Source organism: Haliotis rufescens, unplaced genomic scaffold (genome assembly GCF_023055435.1).
Source record: "Haliotis rufescens isolate VD_foot unplaced genomic scaffold, xgHalRufe1.0.p SCAF_1, whole genome shotgun sequence".
Taxonomy (NCBI): Eukaryota; Metazoa; Mollusca; class Gastropoda; order Lepetellida; family Haliotidae; genus Haliotis; species Haliotis rufescens.
Genome location: NW_025963779.1, coordinates 17,672,998 through 17,679,453, shown reverse-complemented (window position 1 = coordinate 17,679,453; position 6,456 = coordinate 17,672,998).

The following is a 6,456-nucleotide window of genomic DNA, read 5'->3' as shown; positions in this document are numbered from 1 at the left end:
TTTACCGCAATCTGATTCACGATAAAGTGTTAGTCAAGCATGCAGTGCGAAATCAGCCTCTCGCGTATACGACAGTCACAATAATATGATTTTACAAGATTTACACAATCTAGTTTTTTTTTGTGAACTCCCTCCTTGGTGTACTGTGACTGTATCAAACCCGACTGATATACCCCATCGCTATCAAACATTGACACAATATAACTATCTTTCTTTAAAAGGCTGTCGCTTCCTCTTCATCAAAAGGGCGTTGAGTGTCGTACTTACCTTTATCACGATTATACCTGAAGCGCGATCGCCTGGTCAGAGTAAATGAATTGTATTCTACCCTGGTCTGAACAGAATATCAGTTACACCACAGTGGGGGAGAAACCCGGAGGAACCAGGATACACGTCATAGACGTGTTCAACACTGGTGAAGTCAGCCAACACTAGTATGATTCTTACAAACCACAAACAGGTCGCATCCACGATTGCAATTATTTGCCAATGGGACGATACTCTTCACACCGATTTGGACGATCAGGCCACATGATCTGGTGAGAGTTTATATAATTAACTCATTGTCGATTTTGTTGCAGGCGATATAAAAAAGATCATAATTTATGTAAGTATGCATGTCTAGTATGGTTGATTATTAATAAAATAGCGTATCGATACTTGTAGTTTTAGAAAATATTGCATCATATCTTAATTTGTGTGACAAACTAATTTAATGTTGCAGTTCTTACACTGTTCTTTACAGTGCTGGTCGAAATTAATTACCTTTCGAAAAGTATAAAGAAACAGTATATGTGAGGTGTTGATTCCACAAAACGATTGCAGCTATAACAGTAACGAAGAATAATCAAGTGCTGATATATAATTCTTGTATTTCATTACAGTGTTGATGTACAGCGTTAACCTTCTGTGGTAACTTCTTGCTCATTTCCCGAAGGATGCCAGCGAAAAGAATTGCTCTATCTTACCAAGAACTTGGCTTTAGGAATTACCAGCAGTAATGCCGTTTTAAAAGGTATTTCAGTTGTGTAAGGGCATGGCGTGGTCAGCTCAGTGAGGGAGGAACGCTTAGATAGATATGTAGTTCTATGGTAAAACCCACGAGGATCAAATCAGGGATTCAAACCCACGACAATAAGATCCTGACAAGGGACGTAACTCCATGGACCGCTAGGTCACCGGTATTCACGGAAATATCGAGTTGTTTCTGTTATCTAGGGGAAATCAAGATGCGTGGCTTGCTCTTTTGTCATTAAAACCACTTTCGAAACATGTTACCGAAAACCTTCCTGTATTGTTTGCTTTGATTCAAGCTTAGACACGATCTCTGGAACAGGCAACCTAACACACGGAAACAAAACACGTTACGGTGGTTGGGTGAGTTGGGTTTAATGCCGCTTTTAACAGTATTCCAATTACCACACGTTGTTTAGAATATGTTTAATTTGATATAAATACTTTGAAAATTCAATAATTGTGAAATGCCACGTTTTTTCATCAATGTCATTGTTGTCTGCACCAAGAAAGAATGCTAACATATCGTGGTCTTCCATCATCTCTATTTTAACATACATTTCAACATCAAGATTATCAATTAGAGTTGAAAAGAATAAATCTCTCTCTGAAAGTAGACATTCACAGTTTAAGATGACATGGTGATAAAAATCATGAGTATTTAGCGAGCCTTGGCGAGCTAAATACATAGCGTTTATTCCTAATACAGGATATTTACCATTCCCAAGCACAAAAGCGTGATAACCTCTTTATCATATAATGTCATTCTTTAAGTCTGTGCTTCAAACTCGCTTTCTCTCTTTCACAAATATTACCGAAACATTGCGAGTTTTCCTGGAATGCGCGCATTAATATTTATTACGTCACAGGGTAAGTGATGTATCAGTCGGACAGTGACAGTAGCCAATATAGTTCCAACTGGAATCAGTTTCTCATACACTGGCGAAGCAACATATACGCAAAACAACAATTGTTTCTAATTGCCTTTCGCGGCAATCCATCGGTCTGTCCGCTAGAGTAACTGCCCTTTGTCAAAGGGAAGCTACTCTAACCCTAGTCTATGAGACGTCACGGCCACGGTCAGACGTTGTTGACAGTCGGTCTGTCCTGTCATAACGTTAAGAAGTGTAGTCAGATGTACACACAGCGACAAAACGAAACAAGGTAACAATTCAAACATATTTCGGCCAAATCCAACTATTTTAATTTGTGGAGAAGGTTTCAAGCCGCAGAGGTCTACAAGCACAGAAATGGCTACTGATCCCGCTGGCTAGGCCTCGTGCCCTCGCAAAATTTGTTTCGAAATTTATATCTCCAAAGTTGCCAAAACTTATAAAATGCCTTAGCTACGTCACAGTTAGACACTGATTTTCAGTATATTAGACTGTTCTTTTGATAATGATAGCAATTATCCCTATAGTTTATCTAGATTCCCGATGGTTAATTCTGACTCGATCACCGAATGACGAGGGCGACGTCATGTTTGTTTATAAACAGTGAAAGTAGTCCCTACTTGACCTTTGATATTTGCATCTCTATCCGCATATGACCCCAACGGATATCGTTTTTATGCGTTGGCTTTATCCTGCCGAGAAACCTACCCATTATATGATGAATAGATATACTCCGAGCATATCTACTTATTCATCAAACCTTTCTCAGATACTATTCCAAAACTTAGCAAAAAATACTGATGCTAAGTTTCTTCCACAAAAGCTTAAAGATGAAACACATTTATCGAGATTGCTATATTTTCCAGTCAGTTATTGCACCGGCTGATTAGCTCCCTTAGACCTGGGCACCAGCGGTCAATAGGGGTCATACTAGTATATATCCATATGTCTGTCCTTAGGTGCTTCGTATCATGAGTGTACTCTCTGTGTTTAATTATTTGTCGTTATGGCGCAATTCTATTCAAAATACCCTAGGCTAGTTTACTTATTGAAAAGTATATAAACAATTCTTGACTCAGTGGTATATTATATTACAATTGTAAGGTTATAAACATGTTAAAAACATGTTAATGATTTATAAATGTAACCGTAATGACCCGATATGTTTAACAGATATCGTGTTGTATTACGCAAATACTTTGTTAAACTGTTGTTGTTTGTTTAGATACGGATTTCTATCAAATGATAACATCACCATCATGAAATAACAAAATGTTGTAATGATATTATCAATATCCTATGTTACTTTGGATTTATCAAGAATTGAATGTATTGACAAAGAAGGAGCAATTTTTTTGGTTTATATTTCAAAGAATCTTTTGGATTATATAAAATTCTTTAACTGTAAGAAACCGCCATCTGAATTAGTTTCTATTACGAAACAAATTATATTTTGACAGTAAAAACTATCAGATATCCTTTAATTACATTGTTTTGATAAACTAATGCAATTTAATTAAGCCATTTGAGCAGATAAGAGAGGTAGAAACGTACAGTAATCACACGTGTAGTGTGACTCTTTCATGTACTTGCCTTATCTTTTGTTTCCCCAATGTAACAGGTGTTAAACCGTTAAGCTCATTGTCAAAGACCGGACATTAATGAAGGGATTTGTATTAGATAACATTAGATCGGGTTGAGGAAATATCGAAAGTGTTTTCCGTAGCTGCATTGGAATTTGAGTCAATCTATGTTATTTAACTGGCAAAATTTCTAATTATTTATTTTGCCTTTCTTAACATTTTCCTATTGTTACCAGCACTTCCTATATTTGGGGGAGGCGTCGTCCTGTCTCTCGTGTATAATGCATAGAAAGGAACACAGTGTGAATAGTAGGATTCGAGTTGATATTTATCCATGTGTCAAGATCTAAAACTTTATACCAAAAATAATAGTCCAGCCAAATAAGTATCGTAAACTAAATCCCTGAAAAAAGTTTTAAGTAGTTTTATCTTTTCACGTATTAAAATAATGGACCCATTTTCCAATATCAATCTGTACTAAAAATAACATGTTTTCAGTTGACTAACATTTAAACAGAAAATAAAGAATGCTACATACCTCACAAGACATTAAGATTTAAATTTCAAGGAATGGTTTGTTGTACGTACTTGAGAGATTGCTGTCAATATGACACTTCACCTCAGGGTGTCAAAGGTATGTATAAATGCAAGAGCGATGCATAAAAAAATCATGTATGTGCCTGGTGCGTACGCAATCGACCATTTGGGTAATTGTCTTGTTATCTTAGCAATTACTGCCGATATGATATGTAAGTGAGAATGGATTTGAGGGCACGCAATCACACGGACTGGAACAAACTTCATGAAGGAGATTTACTTCCAGATTTACCAACAATGTTACCCTTCCAGGAGTGTTCTGCGTGGAGCGGTTGATACAAAGAAAGAAAACTCAAAAGGTAGGTCAACTTAAAGTGAATTTGTGCTTTTTACAGTTTTAATGTCTACAGCTCTCAAGTTATTCCTAAGCAATCGGAATATTAAAATACTTCTTAAAAGGTACCATAACGTGTCAGAGCATTCACAGACTAACAGATAATATATGGCGTTGTTCTGTTGAGCTGCATTCAGTCTTGGCATTCTGTCACCGCATCTACTGCCGTTATAAGGAGTGTATGAACAGCCGTTGATGTGGATTTTTATAACCATTCAGCAGGGGGGCCTGCATGCCTAAATGCAGGATCCTGTGCTGCACGTTTTTACAGGCGGTTGCGTTTGGATGAAGCTGTAAAATTGATCCCTAAACGATACATTTTTGTGCTTTGCATGTGTTTTCGCGAATTATAGACACATCGTCTTTCTGTTTGACTTATTTGGTTCTCATTTAATGTAATTATTTTAGATATTTGGCAAAAAGTGGTTTTACATCTATGTCACGTTTCTTGTGTTGGAGAGTATAAATATGTTTATATAACAACACTTTGATTAATTATTTGCTGAAACAGTTAGCAAAATGTAAGCAATCTGTAGATGTAATATTAGTTAGTCCATCCCTAACCTTATCAAGGAGAAATATATAAAAACCAAACCATAATTCCGAACAGATGATGTATTCCGAATTGACTGTATACATTTATATCACGCCTTTACGCCCTTGGTGAAATACAGTAATATAAGTAGCAGTGCTTTTAAAAGTACTAACCGAGTTTATTGTGTCACAATCCTGAATATGGTTAAAAGTTACATTTACTTGTAAGTAAAGCATTGTCTGGCAAAATTGCTCTCTGAAGGTGAAAAGGTCTTTTAAAGATTCATTGATATTACGATTGCTATCCTCTGGCAGAATAAAATTACCAATCAACACTGTATTTTTATTAAAATCCTTAACATGGATCTAATATAACTATAATGTATACAAAAAGGAAATTAGTAATGAAGGCGGTCTTTGTGTGGCATTTGACTGAATGCGTTCAGAGCGTCACGGGTATATTGCCTTATTAATTATCCTCTAGACTAAGTTTCGACGCTAATATGACTGCACGATTGTTGATGATGGTTGAGTAAAGCAACAATTTCTTGCTCAACATCAACGAATACAATACTAGTTGTGAAATATGTTACTGATAAAAGCTGATTTTACCAAACATTTTCTATCCGACCACTGGTGGTATCATGACAACGTCCACGGAGAGGGAAGGTGTGAGGACTTCCCTGTGAGGGTATGGCCGCGTGTGAGGATGTCTTCCACCTGGGTGGTCCGTGATCGTCGTGTGCTTCTCGTGAAGAACACCACGCTTAGTAATCTCTACACGTTAATTGTGGTGAGTTTACTCAATTTAAATGTGGGACACCCATTTAAGGGTATCGGTAATCTGATTAACTAATTACCGGCTAGAGTAGGTGAAATGCACACAGCTGAAAATGTGGCGCATTCGGCAATTCTCATTTTTTGAAATGTGGCTCAACCGGCTAGACACCGTCGAGACAGTACTTTTTGTTGTGCTCACTCGAGATGTTGTTGTGTTCACTTGTGATGCAGTCATCATTTCAAAGTGAAAATGAAGTCAAAACAACTCATGGCTTTTTGTATATAGTGTATATAGTTTTCCCGCAGTAACCTTAAATTGTCTGTTCAAATTTAAAATGTCTGACAACATTACGTATGCACAGAACTTGAAATTCAAGGACTCTTTATCATTTTCCACTGAGGTCAGTCCGTTTCTGAATAAGAAACATTTAGAACGTGCTGACAAAATTGCTATATATTTGGTTGTTACTCATAAATTTCTGAAACAGCTCCATAGTGCAAAATGTCGCTATGGTAATCTGCCATACATAGCCATTGTAAATACTCAACTAAGGAACATGCAGTTATGTCAGACAGACGGGATGGAAACACACATTGGACGTGTTTGTGGCTCAGTGTCTTCCAAATTGAAAAGTAAATTTAAATCTGGCAGAAAAAGGGAACTTTTATGGTTGAAAAACACTGTTTTTCTTTATTTTCAAGTGAGCTACTGTGTGTTCAA